Here is a 13,659-nt window from a genome sequence, read left to right as displayed (position 1 = left end):
GGCCCTAAGCCCACACAGCCTACAATCACCTACACACGGCGTATTGCTGTACGACATCCAGCAGTGCAAAAAACGGTGCCAGCCTGCTCAGACGGCAATGCCACGAGCAGAGAAAGGTTCATTCGTCTGATGAGTAGTATGACCCTGAGCGCCCAGACATCCTCTTCAATTTCTTAGTTGAGATCTCCCCGAGTTGTTGTCTCCACGAGTTGCTGGAGCTGCTCCATTGGCAGGAGATTCAAAAAAATAATAGTGTTGACCTATTCTACACCACAAAAGTGACCTAAGCAACCAAGGCTCTAGATACCATGTTAGAATTTTGTGGTGCTCATGCTAGATCATTATGTGGAGGAGTGAGACTCACAAAATACAAGAAAATATCTTGTTTATTAAGTTGCTCAAAATACAACTAGGCTTCTTGCTATACAAAAATGCCTTCTAGCTCCACCTTTAATAGGTGAGCTAGTGGACCATAAGTCCATTCACACACACACACACACCCTTCTCCTCCCCTTTTACATAACCTTAGTCTCTTAATAGTCATCTAGTGTAATGCTTAAGGCGTTGGTCTTTGCAAGCTCATTCCTCTCACCTAAGGCCTCATAAACTTAATTGAAGACCTTGAGATGTCTTCTAAGATTTCTCTCTCCATTGAACTTGTGTATGACCTTTGTGATTTGTGCAGTCTTTCTAGAGCTACTCCATCCATTGTTATCTCTCATGATTGGTCCAATACTTTTCACCACAGCTCTCCCCAATGCTTATACAAAGGCTACTTAATCAGTTGGGAGGGTTGCTACTAGTGTAAGTATTGGTACAGCAGGGGTAACAAGTGGTATGAAGGGTGTTGTCTACAGGCATAATGGCATGAATCCCAGAGGAGTAACATGAGTCTGATAGGTGAGGGGTTATACAAAAATTCCCATAGGTACCAATGACATATGAGCTAAGGGCACCACTAGTTTAGTTATTTGTGAGGATGTGCCCCTTGCTCTAGGTTGCATCGAAAAAGTAGAGGAAGGCACAAGGAATCGAGGATTTTGGGTGAAGGTTCCTCCTTCTATGGCCCTAGCAGATGATATGGATGTGTTAATTAGGCCTAGAGCCATTATTGTGTAGGGATATTGCAACCATGGTTGTCATAGTTATAACAACCGAGAGCATGAAACTAATAGGCAATGTTGCATGGTTGGTCACATGTGGTGCCACCTATGAGTGGTGTACAATACCCAACACTGCAGAGTCTAGAATTGTGCTAACAATATCTTAAGTGGGTACTTCTGTACGGTCTTGGACGGTCTTGGAACGTGAAGCCCATGCTAGTAGATTCTTGGAATCTTGCATAACCTTGAGGAACAATAGGAGTAGTCGAGGCTTGGTCCATCATGTAGCCAGGAATCACCATATATGCGGGATCAGTAGGGCTTATTTTTTATGGTGTCTCTATCTCACTCAAGGTAGGGCCTCATGCATTACTTGTCCCAACCTGTGTCATAGCAGGAAGTTGCATGGGCATGGTGATTTCTTGTCTAAGCCTCTCTTGCTCTACAATACCATGAATACATTCCACGACCATCCACCAAAGTCACTCTTCCTCATCTATGGAAGTAGAAACGGCTTGCTTATTTTCCTCCCAGCTCATAGCATAAATAAGGCCCGTAGCCAGGTCTGTCAAGGTTTCCTGGATTACATTGAATTCCCATCTCTCGCTTTGTAATAATGTTCTTGAGAATCTTACACCTACATCCACCTTGGATATGAATTCATGTGGTTTGGAGCTTTCTAGGCTATCAATAACTTGGGTAGTTAGTGAATTTGGGCCGCTCATCGTTGTTGGGCTCGACGTAAGGTCTCTTCCTCTTTCACCCTAGCAACTTGGATTAGGGCTTCACTTCTTGCACCTCCTCTTCGGTCCCGCCATCTAGTAGTAAGGTTTGGGCCAAGTTTTGATCTATAGGCATCAAGTTGCCAATCAAGATTGGTCCCATGTGGATAGGGATTTCCACATGCATGGGGCTCACATGTAAGGTGACACTAGGTGTGGCCTTGGAGATAACCTCAACTCCCTCATCCCCAAATTGATATGCCACTTGGCTAGATGCAAAGGTTGCAGTCAAAGCCAAATCCCTGAAGTGATTGCTCATGTGGCCTATCAAGCTAGTGGCGGGTCTAACATTTATTATTTGAGTGGGGTTTCTCCCCCATGGTCTGGTATCTCTTCCATCTGAATTCTAGATTAGAGGAAGTGTCAATACTTGTTGAGAGTCTCAGGCCCTATACCACACTAAATCTCGTTCCTCAAGAGGGTCCCGAGACAAAGATGGGTTGATAAGAGCCTCCTTGGGTCGGTGCAGTTTCCTCTAAATCTCTCTAAAATGCGCCAAGATCACTACATATCATTGCAAGCTATTTTAGGGCTACGAGGATGTTTCAAATAGTTTTTATTTTTTAAAATTATATATAATTATATATAATTATATATATTAGTGTTAGAGAAACATGCCTAAAATGGATTTTAGGCACTTCTGAACACTTTGGGAAGGGTTGTGCATGCACTTTTTTCGGGCCAACCAGAGGGTTTCCTATAGTTGTGGATCTCAACTATGAGAAATTGTAAATTTTTTGGGTCTTGTATAAAGTGCACCAAAATGACTACAATGAACTAACACCTATAAATAGGCAAGTTTGTACGTGCACTTTTCAAAAAAAATCTATTTTTTTTCCCACTGGCCTTTTACCTTTTCTTTTTCTTTTTTTAAAACTTTTTACTTTTGCAATTTATCGTTTACGATTTTTGGTTTCATCACAAAAAGGGGTAGTTAGGGTTTTTGGATTTTTCCAACATTCCCTTTTTGACTTAGGACCTAAAAGCCTGCATGATTTAAATGTGGCCAGCCAAAAGACTAACTTGTGGCCCAAATTATAAATGAACTAAGCTAGATAAGTCTGTGTTATTAGCACTAATTCAAAAATGCAAAAATATATGCAAAACACATATTAATCTGGTTTGCAAAGCCTACCCCAAATCGTTGTTTCTAACCTAATTTTTCCATGTAAGGAGTCAAAATTGCAGTAAACCCTATGTCCGGAAACTAAGTTTATTTCACCTAATTCATTAAATTTAAAGCCCAATTTAGTGTTTCTTATGTGTAAAATTAAAAAAGAACATAAAATAAAAAATAAAAAAATTGAACAAAAACCTTGAATTGTAGAAATCAAAGGACACATAGCTTTAGAGCAACATGATATGTTAGTAAAGCACATATGCATTAAATCCTTATGCATAAAAACATATTACATAAAGCTTTATGCATGAAGCCTTATGCATAAAAACTTAACTAAGTTTAATGCATTAATTTGCCTCATGCATTAAGTTTAATGCATTATGCATAATTTCATAATTTAATGCATTAATATGCTTCATATGCATTAAGTTTAATGCATTATGCACTATGCATTATGCATAATTTAATGCATTAATGTATAATGCATAATGCATTAAACTTAATGCATGAGACAAAAGCTTAATGCATTATGCATCATGCATTGCTTATGTATAATGCATTATTCGTAAGCTTATGCATTAATGCATAATGCATTAAGCTTAATGCATTAATTCTGTAATATGTTAATTCATTAATGCATAATGTGTTAAGCCTATGCATTAATGCATTATTCTTAATCCATAATACATTAGATAATGCATTAAGCTTATGCATAATGCATTAAGCATAAGCTTAATACATTATTCATTCTGCATTAAGCTCAATGCATTATTCATAATACATTAATGCATTAAGCTTATGAGCTTCATGCATTATTCATAATGCATTGATGCTTAATGTATCAATAATGCATTAAGCTTTAATTAATGCATAATGCATTAAGCATAAGATTAATGCATTAAGCTTTAACTAATCCATAATGCATTAAGCATAAGATTAATGCATAATGCATTATGCATAAGCTTAATGCATAAAGCCATAAGCTTAATGGATTAATGCATTAAGCTTAATGCATCAAGCCATAATCTTAATGCATAATGCATAATCTTAATGCATTGATACATTAATCTTAAGAGCATAATGCTCATATGCATAATACATTAAGGTTAATGCATTATATTATGCTCATAAGTACTAGAGGTAAAAAAACTCAAGAAATAATCCCTAGAGGTGAAAAAATAGCAAAGAGTTTGGTCAAGGGCTTACCTCTTATGATTTTTAGAAGCTTGTACATTGTTGAGGGAGTTTGGAGAAGATTTCCTTAACCTAGCCAAAGATTGCCTTAACCTAGTCCCACAAAAAGAAAAAGATTAGTAAAGTTTTTATTTATTAAAAACTATTAATAAAATTAGTCAAATAGGCATACATACAAGTGAAAGAGAAGACATATACATACGAAAAAGAGAGACATATGCATACGAGAGAGAGAGAGAGAGAGAGAGAGAGAGAGAGAGAGAGAGAGAGAGAGAGAGAGAGAGAGCAAGCAAGCATATTGAGGTAACTCTCAAACCCTAGCAATTAGTTTACTTTCAAATAAAAAGATTAAACAAAACAAATAAGATAAGGACATTAAGGTAACTCTCAAACCCTAGTAATTAGTTTACTTTCAAATAAAAGGATTAAAGAAAACAAAGATACGATATGATATTGCCTTGCTTGTGATGCTTTCTTCCTTATGAATAGAGAAGAGAGTTTGCTTATGAAGGGAGAAGAGAGTTTACTTTTGCTTATGAAGGGAGAAGAGGGTTTACTTATGAAGGGAGAAGGGCTTATGAAGGTGAGAAGATGGTTTGCTTGTGAAGGTGAGAGGACTTGTGAGAAGGGCTTGTGAAGGGAGAAGATGAGGGTTTTCTTGTGAAGGTGAGGGATTATGAGAAGAGATTGAGAAGGGCTTGTGAAGGGAGAAGATCTTGATATAAGGGCAACAAAGATTAGAGCAAGGTACATGCCATAGCTAGAGGCCATAGCTAGAGAGGATAAACACATGCAAAGGAGAAGATGAGTGGATAAAGTGAAAGCACGCAGCATAGTGCATGAGACAAAGGTATCTCATTTTTTTTCCACTACGTGACTATGTATGTGGCTATGGACATGACTATGTATGTGGCTATGGACATGACTATATGCGTGGCTATGTACGAGGGTATAACCACATGAATAGCCACGTACTAGGAAAAAAATCTAGGAAACTATTTTTGCAAATTCTAGAAAGGGGTTTTTGATCAAATGGAGTGGATTATTGATATAAATTTGTATTATGGATGTTGACAACTAGGCACCCACCATGCATAGATGATCGTTGATGCCTTATTTTTTCGAGCATGATACAGCACCTACACAAATTCAGCATGAGTGGTTACATTAAAAGATTCCATGTCCATGTGAGAGATGCAAGGGAGCAATCGTGTGTTTACAAACGAATCGCAATAAAGCATGTGTAAGGTTACTGCCTATTCGAAGATGTATGGCATTTGGATTCTTTGGTGAGTATATATATTCATTACTCCATGTTCTTAAGCACATGATTCAGGTATTCATAAGGTAGTCCATGTTTTTTAGGACAAGGACAAGGAGGAGACACGTCATAGAAAGGTTACTGCCTATTCGAAGATGTATGGCATTTGGATTCTTTGGTGAGTATATATATTCATTACTCCATGTTCTTAAGCACATGATTCAGGTATTCATAAGGTAGTCCATGTTTTTTAGGACAAGGACAAGGACAAGGACAAGGAGGAGACACGTCATAGAAAGAGGGAGTCTATGCCTCATTTCTTTGACAAGTGGACAACTACAGAGAGGCTTTAGAGACCTCCATGCTACAATTGGGGTGAGCCTGCGTGCTGGACATAAGGAAGAAATGCCTCTATCAATGGCACATGAAGTCGATGAAGATTTAGGCATGGATGAGATGATTGATGACTTCTTTGAGAAATAAGGAGAGGAGGATCCCAAAACCACACTTGACAAAGATCTTGCACTCCACTACACAACAAGGGGTGTGCATACTACACCCTTCAAGCGACCTTGGAGTTACTAAACTTGCAAACCATGTATAGGTGGAGCAATGGTAGTGTTACAAGGCTCTTTACGGTGAGTCCTTAGTGTTTGTAGTTAGCAATTTACAATTTTGACATACCCTTTATAAATAATATTCTCTCAAACCCTTTGTAGGCTCATGAAAAAGATGCTTCCAACAACAAAAAGATGCCAAACACAAGGGTGAATGCTAGGAGAGTATTGGCATGGATTACAAACATAAACATGCATGTGTCAATGATTGTGTGCTATTTAGGGGTGCTCACAAAGATGGAACTCAATGTTTGAAATGTGGAGAGTCTCATTACCAAAGTGATTTACAAGATACGATGATTACTCAAAAAGTGTTGAGTCATTTTCCTATCATACCCCGCCTTCAACACATGTTTCGGTGCAAGTCTATTTGCCAAACTCATAACATGCATGACATGCACACAATCATTCCACCGAGGGCACTGAGGGACCTTGTAGATTCACCAACATGGTAACACATAGAAAAGGAGTGATCAGAATTCAAGGACGAGCCACATCACTTACAACTACTAGATTGGGTATCAATAGACTCAATCCATTTGGTCTCAAATCAGTATCATGGACCACATGGCCAAGTGGTAGTAGTGAACTATAATCTCCCTCCTTGGAAGGGCCATGTGATGTTAACTCTTCTCGTGCCCAGAAAGCACAAGGTCGAGAACATGATGTGTACCTTGAACCTTTAATCGAGGAGCTTGAGAGACTATGGCATGGCATCCAAATGTATGATGTGTCCTGAGCGACTACTTACACAATGTAGCATTGTTTCTCGTTGTTTTCTCTTTCAACATCAGTCCAGCCTAACCCCATCGAGTCCCATGGGTTAGCCAACCACCCAACCACTATAGTGATAGGATCCATTTAAAAAATTGATTATATTTTGTCTCGGGTACCCTGGAAAAGAGTTCCCAGGCCCCCTAGCTGGCGCCTCAAGCAAAGTTCAAGATAGTCACACCACTTACACACCCAATATAAAATTACCTTTTTTCACAGATTCAGCTGTCTTTAAAACAATCTTTTAATGAAACCATAGTATCACTGATCATAATCCTCCAAAATATCCGGTTGAATTCTAATTTCCAATCATTCCTTCATCGGTGTACCTATGGCATCATTGGCAACTAGAACGCTCAACACATGTCCACTCAGGGGCCTTTTCAATAGTTCCTAGCTCATAGTACTCGGAATTATATTCACTTATAAAAATTCCAGATGGACTCTTCGTTGAAGATCAGCAAGATCAACCAACAGATCCATATAAAAGAGCCATGGACTCAGCCGTTGAGGACTAGCAAGGTCAATCAACTAGATCCATGCCCGAGTTTAGAAAACAACTCGAACACCTTGTTCCATTTTCTTCCTCGACGCACGCGTGGGTATCTTCGGTGACCCAGAGCCTGAGCATCGTATGGTCAGCACCCTCTAGGATCCTTCGCAAGTCACCTATCGCTTCACTCATAGGCCGCTTCCTTGGTCCCTCATCCACCGTACCAGAAGCTCACCATTTAAATCGAACCGAGGCTAGTCAAGACCTTGGCCGACCTTGCTACACGAGACGTCCTCCATTGACTCTCTGTCAGCTGTTACAACTTTATCACTTGGGTCTCCACGACCTCATTCACAAGATGGTCAAAATGCTTCCCCAGCATTCTTGACATAAAATCGTCATTTAAAAATAGTTCATAAATATAGTTTCTAATGAACTCTCATCTTTTCACATTGTTTCACATCATTTCCCATTATTCCACATTCTTCTACATCAGTTCACATTGCCACATCCAATCATATGTATTACTATCGTCCTTCATCCATTCTCATCCAATCACATCATATTACGTCTCATCACATCTATCCACATCTATCCTCATCACATCTCATGCATTCTCATCTACCCATATCCACATCTCATCACATCACATCCATTCACATCTCATCTCATCCATTCACATCTACCCCGATCCACATCACATCACATCACATATCATCCATTCACATCTATCCCGAATTCACATCACATCACATTACATTCATTCACATCACATCTACTCACATTACATCCATTCATATCACATCTCATCTATTCACATCTATCCCGATTCACATCACATCTCACCCATTCACATCTATCCCGATTCACATCACATCACATCACATCTCACCCGTTCACATCTATCCCGATTCACATCACATCACATCACATCTCACCCATTCACATCTATCCCGATTCACATCACATCACATCTCACCCATTCACATCGATTCACATCACATCTCATCACATCCACATCACATCTCATCACATCACATCTCATCACATCCACATCTCATCACATCCACATCACATCTCACCCATTCACATCTATCCCGATTCACATAACATCCACATCACATCTCATCCATTCACATTTATCCCGATTCACATCACATCACATCACATCTATCCCGATTCACATAACATCCACATCACATCACATCACATCTCATCCATTCACATCACATCACATCACATCCATTTCACATCACATCACATCACATCCATTCTCATCTATTTACATCACATCACATTCACATCCACTCACATCTCATCGCATCTATTTACATTGTGATAGATATGCATGTGAATGAATGGATGGATGTGGATAAATGTGAATGTGAATAATGGATGGATGTGGATAGATGTGAATGTGAATAAATGGATGGATGTGGATGAATGTGATGAGATGTGAATGGATGTGATGAGATATGGATAGATGTGGATGTGATTTAATGTGGATGGAATGAATGAGATGTGATGTGGAAAGATGTGGACGTGATGTAATGTGGATGGAATGAATGTGATGTGATATGGATGGAATGAATGGTGATAAGGATAGATGTGGATGGAATGTATGTGATGTGATGTGGATGCAATGAATGTGATGGATGTGAATGGGTGTGATGGATGTGAATGGATGCGATGAGATGTGAATGGATGTGAATGTGATGTGCTGATATCTGAATGGATGTGATGAGATGTAAATGGATGTGATGAGACGTGAATGGATGAGATGTGATGAGGATAGATGTGATGAGATGTAATATGATGTGATTGGATGAGAATGGATGAGATGATGGGAATACATATGACTGGATGTGGAATAAGCAATGTGAATTGATGTAGAAGAATGTGGAATAACGAGAAATGATGTGGAACAATGTGGAAAGATGAGAGTTTGTTAGAAACTGTATTTATGAACCTGTTTTTAAATGATTATTTTATGTCAAGAATGCTGGGAAAGCATTTTGACCATCTAGTGAATGAGGTCGTGGAGACCTAAGTGATAAAGTTGCAACAGTTGATGGAGAGTCAACGGAGGACGTCTCGCGTAGTAAGGTCGGCCGAGGTCTTGACCAGCCTCGGTTCGATTTAAATGGTGAGTGCAGTGCTAGGTGACCTACGAAGGAGCCTAGAGGGTGTTGACCATACGGTACCTGGGCTCTAGGTCGCCGAAGATACCCACGCTTGCGTCGAGGAAGAAAACTGGAACAAGGAGTTAGAGTTGTTTTCTGAACTCGGGCATGGATCTGGCATACTTCCATAATTGATGTCATAGTGCAAGCCCACATTCTAGACAATGCATCCGCTACTACATTGTCCTTTCCCGGAGTGTAGGATTTCTCAAAATCATATCCTTGGAGAGTAGCCAACCACCTCTTTTGTTTAGGAGAAAGATTGGGTTGGGAGAGGAAAAAATTCAGCACCCTATGATCACTTCTCATCTTGAAATGAGCACCATAAAGATAGTGATGCCATTTCCTGATTGCATGAAGTATAGCCAACATCTCTTGCTTATAAACATGCAATTCCATCTCCTTCTTGGAAAGCTTCCTACTCTCAAATGCAATGACACCATGCTTGATATAAAACTACTCCAAGACCTTTTCCACTTGCATCTGCTCTCACATAGAATGTCTTTGTAAAGTCCGGACAAACAAGAATAGGAGCTGATGTACGCAAGGTTTTGAGCTCATTAAAACTCTTGTCAGCAATGGCATCCCAAAAGAAAGCTTCCCTCTTGAGTAGATCGGTAAGAGGTGCCGCAATAGATGCATAATGCTCCATAAATCTTCTATAGAAAGAAGATATAGCCCCAAAAATCCTCTCAATTGAGTTACATTGCTAGGAATTGGCCATTCTTTGACACATGCCACCTTCTTTGGGTCCACTCTAATTCCATTCTCCCCCACCAAATGTCTAAGGTATTCAACCTCATTCACCATGAAAGTGCATTTAGTCTCCTTTGCAAACAATCTATGCTCCCTCATGACTTCAAATACTTGCTTCACATGTGCCAAATGTTCCTCTTTGCTCTTGCTATAGATCAATATGTCGTCGAACACAAGCACAAATTTGAACAAGAAAGGAGCCAACACCCCTTTCAATCCTAAATGCCATCTTCTCTTCATCACCCTCCATCCTTATTTGATCATATCCCGATCTCAAGTAAATCTTGATGAATAACTTGGCCTCTTTAAACTCATCAAGAAGATCATCGATGCGAGGTATGGGGTATTTATTCTTGATGGTGACCTTATTCAAATCACGGTAATCTATGCACATACAAGAAAGAACCCATCCTTCTTCTTCACCAATAGAACGGGAGATGCAAACTGAGATTGTGAGGGTTGAATGAGACCCATAGAGAGCAAATCTTGCACTTGCTTTGGCACTTCCTCCATTTCCACCTTAGACAAACAGTAAGGAGGCTTGTTCACAACCCTTGCATTTGTTCAAGCACAATGGCATGGTCAATCTCCCTCTTGGGTGGCAAACTCTTTGGCACTTGGAAAATGTCATCATAATCCTTGAGAAGAGCTGCCATTTCTTTGTCTATGTGCTTTCCATTACCATCTATCCTTCCTTGAGTGACATACAACAACACATAGATCATGCCAAGAGCCAGTTCCTTCTTGAGCTGCTTTGGATTGATTAAAGAAAGCCCTTTTGGTGCATTTCCATCCAATACCACTTGCTGTCCATCATGTGAAAAGCTCATAACACCTTGTTGGAGGTTCATGTGGAAATCACCAAGAGAGGCTAACCAATCACATCCCAATGTTCAAGACCACCAAATCACCTTCCCAAGTGTATGAAGAGGATAAAATCACTCTTGTTGAAGGGCAAACCAAACTAGCTTTCTCATTGTCTCCATTTGCTACTTGCACTTGAAAGGTTATGGTTGGGTAGCTCCTTTGGAGATAGTTTGAGAGAGTTGATGGATTTAGAGTTGATGAAGCTATGAGTACTCCCGGAATCCACCAAAATGTGTGCAACTCTCCCATTGATGGTATCCATCAATCTCAAAGTATTTGGGCTCTTGCAACTCGCCAAAAGCTCTTGTGAAATGGAACATACATGAGCTGTATTTTCTGCATAGTTTGCACTTTTGGGCATATCATCACCCACAATGCATGCATGATTCCTTCCACTGGGGTCAAAAGGAAACTCATCCTCTTCTTTAACAAAAGAATAATCCTCCAACTCCTCCCCATGTGTCTCTTTATTGCAATCTTGAAACTCTTCCATGTCATGAGATGGTTTGGAGTCATCATCCTCATCCATGATAATCATAGTAGCCAACACCACTTTCTTTGACTTGCAAATATGTCTGGGTGACCACTTCTCTTTGCGTTTGAAACAAAGTCCTTTGCTCCTCAATTCCTCAATCTTAGGATCATCCATCCTTTGAGTCTTCTTGAAGGGGAGACTTCTTGATGAACCCACTACTCTTCTTAGCATCATTAATGAACTTCATTCATGGTATGCCCACTTCCAAAAGATGATGGAAGTTTGTGAGTGTAAGTGGATGTGGCAGAAGACATACTCTTTCTAAAATTAGAAGAAGCATTGAATGGCTTATGAGTGGTTGCATTGGGCTGAAATCTCCTATACTTCGGCTCATATAGCTCCGCCAACCTTATAGCCTCCTTGATAGTGGTAGGTCTTTGTGTTGAAACATCCTCCTTGATGTATGAATCTAGGCCATGCACAAACTTCTTCAATCTCATGCCTTCATTGAGCCCATCCATGATTATAAGAGAGCTTCATAAACTTCTTGATGTACTCTCTAAACCGGTATACCCTTTTGTGTGAGTTCAAACCATTGCTCATGGTATCGATCAAGAACCAAAGGCGAAACGAATGACATATTCATTTCCCTCTTCAATTCTTCCCAAGTGTGTGGCATAGTACCTTCCTTAATCATATGTCTCCACCAATGATGTGCATAATCTTCCAAATGTAAGGATGCAAACTACACTTTATCCCTTTCACTCTTTGGGTAGAGCTGAAAGTATGTATCCAACTTGTTTATCCACTCCTCCAACTCATTTGGGGCTGATCCATCACCCTTGAACTTGGAGAGAGAGATTTGTCTTTCACATCCTTAGATGCGGTAGATGATGCATTCTCATGATGGTGTGAAGGCTTGTACTTTTGCATTCGCACATATGACCCAAAGAATTGTGTAAAATCTTTGTACTCCCTCTTGAGAAAGTGTGGCATTTCCATCCACCTATCTCATGAGCTTCTCTTTGCTTCTCGATGAACGACATATGCTCCCAATCATGTGTACATCCACATCATCCACATCATACACCTCTTCTTCAATCATGGAGTATTGATTTGCTTTGGGCTATGAAGGTACTCTTCTAGGATCCCCAACATTGGACTCCACATGTTTGAATGTAGGTGCATGTTGCCTTTCATTCATTTGAGAACCACTCATTTGAGAAGAACCCACTTGAAATGAAGTAGGCCTTGTCTCCCTCATCATAGAAGGTCTTTGAGCATCCGCCACCATGAACCTAAAGGAAACATTCTTCATTGAATGCTCATGTGTCAACTTAGGAGAAGCCTCTTGCATCATTGGTTGTTTGCCTTCCCTTCGGCCTTCAAAAGCTATCTCAAAATGTTTCTTGTCTTCATGTTGACCACCATGACCACTATCATATGGATGTTGACTCATACATCGGATTGGCACGGTTTTGTATGAACTTAAACTACCTCCACATGTTAGAGTTCATCCAGTCTTTCATATCAATAGATTGAAAGGGAAACTGGGAGGTGAGGATAACATAGTTACTCCTTAAGAACTCATTGAAGTCAAAGAATTATCCTATGTTCCACATGAACCTGATAAGGTACTTGAATTCAGGGAAAGGAAACTTTGTAGTTGACTAATCCCTGAGGTTAAAATTAGGTGGAAAGATAGGGAAATAGAGGATTCGACTTGGGAGTCAGTTGAGATTGTTCAGTGCAGTTCTCCTTCTTTTCATTGCAAGAGTGCAATGTTTTGAGAGAGGGGAAGTATGTTATATGCACATTATGTGTGCATATACTAGGAGGCTAACCCACATTAGGCTGTGAGCATGGGAGCATGGGAACAAGCTCCAGTGGAGCATGGGTTAGGACTAACCTTAAGGGTTAAGGTTAGGGTCAGGCATCCAAGGGTCACACATGGGAAATGGAGAGTCAAGAGCCACTTAAGGGCCCTCCTATATAATAGGGGCATGGGGCACACTCAAGGCTAAGGCTATGTTA

This window comes from Cibotium barometz, chromosome 32 (assembly GCF_041138505.1).
Source record: "Cibotium barometz isolate CiBa-2024 chromosome 32, ASM4113850v1, whole genome shotgun sequence".
Taxonomy (NCBI): domain Eukaryota; kingdom Viridiplantae; phylum Streptophyta; class Polypodiopsida; order Cyatheales; family Cibotiaceae; genus Cibotium; species Cibotium barometz.
Note: the sequence above shows the minus strand (reverse complement) of the source record.